Source organism: Gekko japonicus, unplaced genomic scaffold, assembly GCF_001447785.1.
Source record: "Gekko japonicus isolate JY-2015 unplaced genomic scaffold, Gekko_japonicus_V1.1 scaffold2789, whole genome shotgun sequence".
Lineage (NCBI taxonomy): Eukaryota > Metazoa > Chordata > Lepidosauria > Squamata > Gekkonidae > Gekko > Gekko japonicus.
The window spans coordinates 147,352-158,939 of NW_015173221.1; the positions used below are offsets into that span (position 1 = coordinate 147,352).

General features: G+C 48.2%; 1 protein-coding gene across 1 annotated transcript in view; it reads right to left on the minus strand.

The window, feature by feature from the left end:
* CPPED1 (calcineurin-like phosphoesterase domain containing 1) overlaps positions 1-11,588 on the minus strand; it is a 67,972-nt gene that overhangs the window by 9,470 nt on the left and 46,914 nt on the right. The window lies entirely within an intron of this gene.

Below are 11,588 nucleotides of genomic sequence, written 5' to 3' on the forward strand. Positions count from 1 at the left end.
CCCTACATGACAACCTTGAGCCTGACAAAGTAGAAGAGGGGGATACCTTTTATTGGTTCATCATCCTTTCCATACAAGCTGATGTCTTTGGCTGCTTCCTCCCACTCGCATTCCTTGCAGCAGCCCTTCAGATCACCCAAAAGCTTCTTACAGTTTGCATAGTGAATTACAACAGATTCAGAGATCCCAAATGAAAGCACCATCCAGCTGATGACCCTCTCATTTCCTTGGGCAGATGCTGAGTTCTCAGTTGGTGTTAAGATGATCTACAGCTTAACATGAAATCAGGGATTTATTTTAGACATTGGTTGATTCATGATTTGGCTCCTTGATTTGTCTCAACTAATGCCCATCTTACCACCTTTCATCTGGCCAGATGTCTGTGTAGCTAAGAAGTGGCAGAAGGGCATGGCACTGGACACCACATTTGTACATCTCCCTTATATATAAAAGCCGAATGGTGGCGGCACTTCTCTAGGACATTCCACACGCTCCGGAATTGGTTGGCGCCCCGGTGTGTCACTCAGAATCTGTCCCTATCCACTGGCTGCATTGCTCGAGTCTCGCCTCCAACATTCTAAACAGTTTGCTGTTCCTCTCCCCCCCCCCATAGCCAGTCAGAACACAGAGATTATTTGCATATGCAGCCTCATTGGCCTTTGCCTTGGAACACAGAAGTTGTTTGCATATGCGAATTGATTGGCTTTTGCTTCTAACATTCTAAACAGTTTGCTGTTCTGAGGTAAAATGTGTCCAATCTCCAGAATTACAACTGCTTTCCAGATGGCAGAGATATTTACTTATTTATTTATGATGTTTCCAAGATGGCGGGCTGGTAGTGAGCTCGAGTGCTCGAGCTCCTCCGTCTTTTAACTCAATTTTAAGGTCTCAGAGAGGGTCCTTCCACCCCTGCCTAGTATGTGGGAGAGAACATCACACTGGAAATTTTGCAGTGCCGGGAGACACCAGCGATGCAAGAATTGCGGCAGAAGCCACCGCCGCTTTTCCTTTTGGCTTAGCGGCCTGTTCCTAGCGGCTCCATGTGTGGGAGCCGTGGTCTGGCGTAATAGTGGCTCGGGGAATCAACCTGCCGGCGGCCACGAGGTGCGCCTGGCTGTGGGGTTGGGAGGAGCAGTAGTCTACACTGAATGCCCGCCTTCCCACCCATGGAGTGGCCCAGGACTACTCATACTGCTGTCGACTGAGAGAGCCGTGGTGCACCTTGGGGCCCATTTGGACGGTGTGTGGGTGCTTCAGGGTCCTCTCAGGGCCGAGCCTACCTTCGCGAACCGTGAGGCCGCTGCCGCGCTGAGTCTCGCCGCACCGAGCTTTGTGCCTGGCTACCATCGCGGCCTGGGCGGTAATGGAAGGAGAGGAGTTGGCGGCTGGTGACTGGAAGATCCAGAGCAGGCCCCTTGTTTTGCCGGAGATCATTGGGTTGGAGATTGTTCTGCAGCTCGGGAGGACCTGCGGGCAGAGAGGCGCGTGGAGTCCGGGATCATTGGCTTGCTGGAGCATTTGGCCGGGCAGAGACATCTGGACGAAGTTGCTGTCTCCACACGATCTTCAGGGATGACCAGCAAGAACATGGATCATCGGAGCTTCTGAGACGCAACTTGGGAGATCTGCGGGGCCAAAACAACAGTGGCCCCCTAGTGGTGATTGGGCAAGCTACGAGCCAAAGGACACCGGTGACCTCTAGTGGTGGCTGGGCGAACTCTCCACTTGTTGGTAGGGTGGTTGCTTAAGATCTAACACTGCCTAGCAGTAGGGGTGAATGAGTGCTGATGTTGTGTGTGGATGATGTCTGGCTGTTAGTGAATGAATGCTGGGTGGATGTGTTGTCTGACTGGGAGTACTGGGGATAGGGTTATTTAATTGTATTAGTTGTTGTAATTTTGTATTGTTATTTCCTAGTTGACCAGTTGAGTTAGAAATATTGGTTTAGCAGCATTCTAGTTTTTAGCAGCAGGGCATTGCTAGTTTTAGCCTGTTGGTTCAGGAGTGGTGTGCGGACCATCCTGTTTTCTTTTTGACCTGGCGGTCTGAAGTACAACAAAGACAGCCAGGGGGACTTAACTATGTTGGAGCAGCAAATTCTGGTGCTCTTGGGGAGGGGGAAGTTTAGCTGTGGGCCTAGGCATGATATTAAGGAAAGGACGCAGAGACTGCGAATGGCTCGACACCCTTCCAGCCTACAGTTCATCCCAAGGGTGGCTGGCAGTGGGGCCAGGATTGATAACCCCCCTCCATCATTGGTGCTGTGCAACACCAGGTCCATTACCAACAAAACCACAACCCTTCAGGATTTTGTGTTGGAACATCAGGCGGACCTGGCGTGCGTGACCGAGACCTGGGTGAGGAAGGGTGAGACGGTAGCTCTCACCCAGCTTGCTCCCCCGGGTTATTCGGTCCTTCACCAATCACGGACTAGGGGGTGGGGGGGAGGAGTGGCTATATTAATTCGGGAGGTTTACTCCTTCAGGGCGCTCCCGACCAATGTTCCCTCTAAGCTGTGGAGTCTTGTGAGCAAAAATTCTACTTTGTGAGCTCCTGGCATTAAAGTTGTGAGCGAGTGATTTGGCTGCTGCATCAATGAGTTTGCTCTGGAGCCCTCCTTCCTGAGCGGCGACAAAAATGTGTGAGCCAGAGGCTAAAAAACTGTGAGCTAGCTCACACTAACTCAGCTTAGAGGGAACACTGCTCCCGACCATGGAGATCGTGGGCTTAGAGTGTGTCGGCCTGATGCTGGAGGCTGTGGAGAGTGTGGCGATCTGGCTGGTGTACCGACTGCCTAATGCACCGGCCAGTAGCCTGCCGTCCCTGCTGGAGGCTGTATCAGGCTGGGCATTGGATCACCCTAGACTGATTGTCCTGGATGATTTCAACGTCCATGCTGAGGACGCGCCCTCCAGCTGGGCTACGAACCTTGTGTCATCCATGGCGGCACTGAGACTCTCACAGTTTGTATTGGCCCCCATGCATCGAGCTGGTCACATGCCCGATTTGATCTTTGCGGCAGGGGTGGCAGTGGATCGGATTTCTGCTGAGGCAGTGCCATGGTCTGACCACCTGGCCCTGAAGGCCCGTCTGAATGTTCCACCCTGACCTGTTGTAGGCAGTGAGCAAATTTATGCGCCAGATGGACCCGTTGCGGTTTCAGAGGGCTCTGCGGGATCCGAGGCCCCCTGGTGGCTCGTTGGATGAGCTGGTGGAGGACTGGCAAGTCCAGCTCTCCGCAGCCATTGACGAGATCGCTCCCAGGCGTCCTCTCCGGACTCGTCTGAGGCGGGCTCCTTGGTATACCCAGGAGCTGCAGTTGATGCAGCGAGAACTGGACGACCAGAGAGACAGTGGCGTCATGCTCGCAACGAGGCGTGAAGAGCATCCTATAGGACGTTTATGAGATCCTATGAGATGGCAGCCAAGGCTGCTAAGAAGGATTTCTTTGCAGCTGAGATTGCATTTGCGAGCTCCCGCCCGGCCCAATTATTTAGTATGATTCGGTCATTAACCCTTTTCACTTAGCCTATCTTGATAGAACTTTATATTCAAACACACACACATGTCACGTACCCTCTCCTTGCTCATCTGCTAAACTCATCTGTTTATTCCCCTGTTCCAGACACCTTTGTCACTGGAGTGGGGCCTGCTACCCCACAGAACCTAAGTAACCCTCTGAACCCCTGTTATCACTAAAAAAACCTGATCAGACCTTGCCTTCTTTGGTACCTGCTTCTAAATTCCTGGTGTCACAGGCAACAGGAGATGTTTTCTTAACTCAGAATCTGGAAAACTGCCAAACTGCAGGACAAACAGCTGTCCCAACAAATGGCTGTGACCACCATAATGCATCACAAATAATGAAATAAACTAGTCATTTTGATTTAAAATGCAATCAGAAGTTTTCACAATTTCTAATCAGGGCCTCATAAAGCGGATCACTCTCCTTAATTTGAAAACAAACAAACAAACATGTAATTATCTAAGTAGCTGAGAAACCTTAAAAGTAACATGTAGACCTGGGCACATAAACTTCTTGTCCTCTCTCTGTTCTTCGAACATGTCCTGGAAAATTCATCAATAAATCACATTTTGAACAATGATCCCAGGGTGCAGATTAAAAAATCTGCATAATGGGGCACATGAATCCACTGGGGAGGGGGGAGGATGTCGCCGGACGAGCTCCCGCAGACAACAACAACTCGCTACAGGGTGCCTGGTAGGCTAGTCACTCTCCCCCTTGTATGTATGTGGCCCCAGGTTAGGATTGGCATTAATGGAATATGTAAACTGCTCAGAGGAGCTGCGGTGGCTCAAGTGGTTAAAACGCTGAACTGCAGGCTGTGGAAGGTCAGTAGTTCAGCAGTTCAAGACCCGGGTGCCGCAAGACGGGGTGAGCTCCTGTCTCTAGTTCCAGCTCCTGCCAACCTAGCCGTTCGAAAGCAAGAAATTGCAAGTAGATAAATAGGGACCACTTCGGTGGGAAGGTAACAGCGTTCCGTGCGCCTTGGCGTTTAGTCATGCCGGCCACATGACCACGGGAACGTCTTCGGACAGCGCTGGCTCTTCGGCTTGGAAACGAAGATGAGCACCGCAACCCTAGAGTCGGATTCGACTGGCTTTCGAGCAAGGGAGACCTTTACCTTTACTAAACTGCTCAGAGCCCTTAGGGGGTGAGCGGTATACAAATTGAAGGAAATAAATAAATAAATAAATAATAGGGGAATGCCTGTGTTTGAAGAAAAATCCCAGAACAGTAAGAAATAATTGGAAAGGGGGGGGGAATCACCTCGAAACAGAAAATGCCACTCGTGATCTCAGGAGAAACCATGCAACATTACAGATGGCATTCTGAAGTTGCCCAGCGCCCCTGACAAGGACAAGGGACAGATGGTGGGGATGGAGCAGCCCAGAGAAGGTGATGGTAGTGAGTGGAAGTGGTGGTAGGCAAAAGCAGAGATGGTAAGCAAAAGAAGCAGTGAGCTCTTATCTCGAGACATGGTGGTGTGCCTAATTTTTTTTTTTTTAAAGGGCTGGACAGATACACAGAGGGCAAGACGCTCAAGGCTATTAGCCACAATGGCTATATGGAACCAGATGCCACAACTCCAGTTGCTATGGGAGAACTGTGAGGAGCTTCATGCCTGGCTTGGAGGCATATGGTTGGCCCCTGGGGGAGGGGGGGAGCACAAGATTTGATTTCTCTGGGTTTGCATGCAGGTACCACTTGAGCTGCGGTGGCTCAAGTGGTTAAGACGCTGAACTGCAGGCTGTGGAAGGTCAGTAGTTCAGCAGTTCGAGACCCGGGTGCCGCAAGACGGAGTGAGCTCCCGTCTCTAGTTCCAGCTCCTGCCCACCTAGCAGTTCGAAAGCAAGACATTGCAAGTAGATAAATAGGGACCACTTCAGTGGGAAGGTAACAGCGTTCCGTGCGCCTCGGTGTTTAGTCATGCCGGCCACATGATCACGGAAACGTCTTCGGACAGCGCTGACTCTTCGGCTTTGAAACGGAGATGAGCACCGCAACCCTAGAGTCGGATTCGACTGGCTTTCGAGCAAAGGAACCTTTACCTTTACCTTTACTGTTCTGTTAATGCAGGAAAGGTTGAGCAGATTAGTGTCACGGTTTCAAGAATCCTATGTGCACTCCAAACAACAGATTCACTTCAGCCTGGCATGACTTGGAAAGCTGTCCTCTCCTCTGAAGCAACTAGAGTCCTAGTATAGCCTCTTGCTCAGAGTAAAAGAGGAGAGTGCAAAAGTGGGCTTGAAGCTCAACATCAAAAAAACTAAGATCATGGCATTTGGCCCCATCACTCCTTGGCAAATAGAAGGGGAAGTCATGGAAGTAGTGACAGACTTCACGTTCCTGGGATCCCAGATCACCGCAGACTGTGACAGCAGCCATGAAATTAAAAGACGCCTGCTCCTTGGGAGGAAAGCGATGGCGAACCTAAACAGCATGATAAAAAGTAGAGGCATCACCCTGCCAACCAAAGTCCGCATGGCCAAAGCAATGGTATTCCCAGTAGTCACGTATGGCTGCGAGAGCTGGACTATAAGGAAGGCCGAGCGCCGAAGAATAGATTCTTTTGAACTATGGTGCTGGAGAAGACTCTTGAGAGTCCCTTGGACTGCAAGAAGATCAAATCAGTCAATCCTAAAAGAAATCAACCCTGACTGTTCCCTGGAAGGCCAGATAATGAAACTGAAGCTCAAATACTTTGGCCACCAAATGAGAAGGGAGCACTCACTGGAGAAGACCCTGATGCTGGGAAAGATTGAAGGTCAAAGAAGACGGGGACGGCAAAGGATGAGATGGTTAGACAGTGTCATCGATGCAACGAACATGACATTGAGCCAACTTCAGAGGACGGCAGAAGACAGGAGGGCCTGGCGGGAGATGATCCATGGGGTCACAAAGAGTCGGACTCGACTGTGCGACTGAACAACAACAATCCAGGAGAGCTCCATGTATGCACTGGTCTCACAGCTGCAGAAACTCACAGAGACTGGAGCCACGAAGGCCCTTGTGTCCTATTTGAAATGGGTCAAAATTCTACCCAGTGGAGAAGTACAGGTAGGGAAGGTGTGTTTTCCTCCTATAAACCTGAAGGACTTGTTTGCCCCCAACATGAGATTTATGGAGGGGCCGAGAGGAATGAGATTTCACAACTCTATGCAGCAAGATCTTAGCTGCTACTTTAAGGATTACGTACCTGCCCCATAAGGGGAGCGGTGGCACAGAGGATTTATCCTCTGGTTATAGTAACATCTGAGCTGAACAGTATGGCTGTCAGTTCTAGCCCCGTGCTGGTGTGAGCTACCAGCCTTGTCCCCAGCTCGCCGTCCACCCAGTGGTTCGAAAGCTTCGGCGAGTAGATAAAATGGGTACCACTCCTTAGAGAGGGTGGGCACACTAAACCCCCCCCCCCCGGTGGGGGTGGTGTTAGCCGGCGACAGGATTGCTCAGCTCGCGAGATTATAAGCCTGAAGAAAAATCTCTTCGACTCCAAAGCCTGTAATGGGCCAGTCCGGCCAGGCAGTGGCACTGCGGCGCAGCAAGACCTGGAGAAGCGGACGTCATCTAGCCAAGCCGAAGTGAATATGCCGACGGAATACGTCTGACCTGCAGCTGAGCAAACCCTCGCCGACTGTGAATGTGTGTGATTTAAAAAGATATATGTTGTCCTCCCTTACCCCCATAAATCATTGTTAGTCCCGCACTGAATGAGTAACTGTAAATCGCTCAGAGCCAGCAAGCTCTGCAGGATTGAGCGATTAATAAATTGAAAGATGATGATGATGATGATGATGATTATTATTATTATTAGGCAATAGGAGCAGTAGGTGGTGGCAGAGCAGCACAGGTGTGTGGATGAGTCAGGCAGTGGGTGGAGGGGGAGGAAGCTACCAGGTACCAGTAGAGGGTGGGATTTCCCTTAACCCACAACTCCCCTCATCCTCCATCTTCATGACTATTGTTCTCCGTGCCTATGGCCCTCCCCTGCAGACTTCCTCAGTCTCTCCCCTTCTGCTCTGCTCTTGGTAATGAGCCCCATTCACAGAGACTACAAGCCGGCCCCTTCCTTCTGCTAGCCTTGGAAACCAACTATAAAAACAAATCACACATCAGTGGTTCTTTCTGCAGCATACATTAACGAAGGCGTCTTTGAGCAACTCCAAGAAGCAAAACTTAAATGGTTGCAATAGAAAGGAGGAGAACAACTCGACAAATTATTTTGCAATCTTGAAAGACTGATTAGAGAAATAATCACAATAGGATATGCAGATTTTGAGAGCAAGATCCTTTATCAAGACAAGCAGATGGAGAGGCCTGCACTGACCCGGGTTGTATTCTTTGAATCCTTTTGAGTTATTCAGACAGTCTAATTGGAATCTCTCAGGTATTTGTTCCGTTATATGCAAGCTCTTTCCTATGCCCAGCTCGGTTGCACCAGTGAGAAGTTACAGAAAATGAATACCAATTTGGACCTCACTGTGCAAGCAGCATATAGGCTCTTACACTATGATAGATTCAGCAGGGATCTGTACAGATCAAAACTCTACCTGAGACCTGCATCACCAAAGTATTTTAGCATACCTGTTCACCAGTATCTGTAGCCTCTGGGACTTGAGGCTATGATGGAGGTGGCCACGAGCACTTTTGCCATGTCTGTCAGCTGAGAAACTGAAGACAGTTTTATGCCTCTGTAATTCTAAAGCTATAAAGGGCAACAGAGAGGCTTCCAAAGCATACAACAGGCAAACCATAGGTTAAGAGTTGCTAGTGTGATTTCTAAGGCAGCAGGAGGCAAAGCTAATACCTGGATACCTGTTTTGGTGGCCCTGGATGTTGTAAACAAACAAACAAAAGGTTTGTCGGTTCAGGTGTCACACTGAGCCAAAGCCAGCCTGAATTGGAAGTGGGCCTGCAAACCCACGATCTGGGTTGCGGACCAAGAGCAAACCAATTCAGCTATCATACCAGATAACAGCAGGAGTTCTAAGTCAAGCCTCCGCCTTTGAAATGCATCTCCCAGTTCCTATAAGAACCATCTGAGCATCACTGGAAATTGGTTTCCTTAAGAACATTTTAAAAGAAAATTTCCTCTACCACACACCATTTGCCTTTCAATAATAACAAGCTCTAAAATGACTTCATGGCTTAACTTGGTGAAATGAAGGAAGTGCCAGATTTTCAATTTATAAATATTTATGATAAGGACACAATTTTTATGTTTAATTAGCCCAACTGTTAGGGACACTTCTAAGTGAGAAATGTAACTCAGCACTTCACACCAGATGTAGATTCTACAGCTCAGGTTTTAGATCTGTGGCTTAAAAATGAATGAGAAGCTGAAATCAAACATATTACACAACATTTCGATCACATGACATTGCAAAAGAGAGTAACACTGATTATACTTAGCAACAAAGAAAAAAGCATCTCTGAACTTGAATGAAGAGCCCATACAATACACATAATTCTAGATTAAAGGATCCTGAACTACCCAAAAAGAACCACCCTACAGCCATCATCTTCTGAACTATGGAAATTTAAAAGATGCAACTTAAGAACCTTCTCATACATTTAATGCTTAGGTCTGTCAGTAAACTGCCATTTGTATTCTGGGTAACCTGCCTGCTGTATGATTGGGGGGGGGATTTCTCTGTTCTCATCCTCCCTGTGTGCTTTGAGTCTTATTTTGACCTTGGAATGTTTTGCTGCCTTTGTAGTAGATAAGACTGTGAGAACTGTTGATGGGGCCGCTCCCAATCTGGCTGCCCAATCTGGCTGGTGTGAACCAAACGGCTGAAGGCTATCTCACGCCTTGGTTTTCTCCCGCTCGCATTAATCCTGCTGAGCGCGAACTGTATTCATTGGCTAACCCTTTTTATTTGAACTGTCTATATCTGTTCCTGCTTGGCTTTGAGTTTCATTCCTGACAATGACCATGAAAGTGTATCAATAGTGACTTGCAATAAAGCAATCTATTTTTATGAATCGTTGTGGACTGCAACTGCTCTATTGAACCTGACAAGGTCCTAGGTTTGGGTTCTATTGCTTGGCATCCTCCTCTGTTGTGTTCCTACAACAAAGGTGAATACAATACAGAACAAACAGTTTCTCTTCCACTCCCCCCCCAAAAAAACCCCCCCCTGAAAACACTTAGCTACTACCTTGGACTCAGGACTGGAGATGAGATCCAGAACCAGTCTTTTTTCGTAGATGTCAAGTTCATTGGATCATTTTGACCCTAACTAGATGTGATGCTAGAACTCTTAGTAGCAGCCATGGGGATGATGGAAGAAACATGATCCATATCAAGGCATTACAGAGAACCCAACCCTCCCCCCCCCCCAGTTTCCCTGATCTCAAGTTACCTCTGGAGCTGGGTGTTGACGATTGGCAGAATAGGATCAACATTCCCTCCCTTCCCATGCTGAAAGAAGTGTCCTGGCTACCCGTCTGTTTCCAGGCACAATTCCAGGACTAATGGGCTGGTTCTTACCTATAAGGCCCTGTGGTTCTTGGAATAGCTCCCAACCCCGCACGCGCTTACACACACACTGTCCAGCCTGACATTAAAATCCTCTTCTCAACCACTGCTCTCTATACTCCTGGCTGCTGAGGGGGGGACATGATTGCTTTCTTTAAGTATTTAAAGGGCTGTCACTTAGAGGAGGGCAGGGAGCCTGTTGGCAGCAGAGGACAGGACTCGCAATAATGGGTTTAAATTAAGGGCGGGAGGGTACTGGCTGGATGTTAGGAAAAACTGTTTTACAGTAAGAGCTGTGCAACAGTAGAATCAGTTGTCTAGGGAGGTGGTGAGCTCCCCCTCACTGTGAACCGCAAGATACTCGCGCTTATCTGTTTTTATTTTACCAAGGGTAATCATTTTGTTCCTGCAGCTATTAGAGTATTCAATCATAAGATTAGTGCAAGATTGCTTTATGAAGTACCTATTTGGATCAAGGCCGTCAATAAGGAAGTGGAAAGAATACAATCTAGCTTCTTTCGAAAAATACTGGGCCTGCCCATGTGTGTGCCTTGTGCGGCCATCTGCCTGGAAACTAATCAAAGGCTCCTTGAAACTAAAGCATGGGTCAATACTATCACATTTTGGCTACATCTACATTTTAAGAATAATAATGGTAGCCTTATTTTTCATAGGCTGACGGAGTCTCAGTCTTCAATGTGGTTAAACCACATAGAAAAGAGAATCAATTCCATGGGGATCAGTTTTGATTATTTATCCTCCATTACCGAAAGTTCAGCCTTTGCACAGATCAAACGAAGGCCCCTTGACATCGAGATGCAGGATCTTAGGAGCCTTGCTAAAGGTAGATGTTCACCCTTGGGCTTGGGGATTTACCCCTATGGGTCTATGGCAGAGTATTTAACCTGTTTAACAGCCCCGCACTATTGCAGAGCTTCTTCATTAGCCCGTTTCAATGTGTTACCCTCTGCGGTTCTCTACGGAGATGCCATAAAAAACCATACGCTAACAGGCTATGCACATGTAATTGGCGGGACATAGAGAGCCTTGGAAATGTTTTTTTTGCACTGTACTTATTATCTTGCTATATGTTCCACACTTATTGATCCCTTGTTGAGAGAGCAAGCAGGGAAATCTGATGGATGTAAAATTATTTTTATATTATCTACTCGGAACCAAATTGCGATTGAAACTATGGCCAAATTTGTGTACCTTGCAGCTAGGAGGCGAGCAGTGTATCAGCAGACAGGGCCTTGACCGTTCAGACTGTCCGTCATCTGTCCGTCCCCCCCCCCGGATATAATTCGGTTGTTATGCCAGTAAAGGTTGTTTGTTTGTTTGTTCCCCCTCACTGGCAGTCATTAAGCAGCGGCAGGACAAACACTTGTCAGGGCCAGTTCGCCGACAAGGCAGGATACAAATTGAAAATAATAAAGAAATAATAAAGAAATAGGCTAATCCTGCATTGAGCAGGGGGTTGGACTGTATGACCCCTTCCAACTCTGTGATTCTATGATTCAGAGGTGAGGTAGGAGGAGGAGGAGCAGGCGGAGGAGGAGATTGGATTTATACACCGCTCTT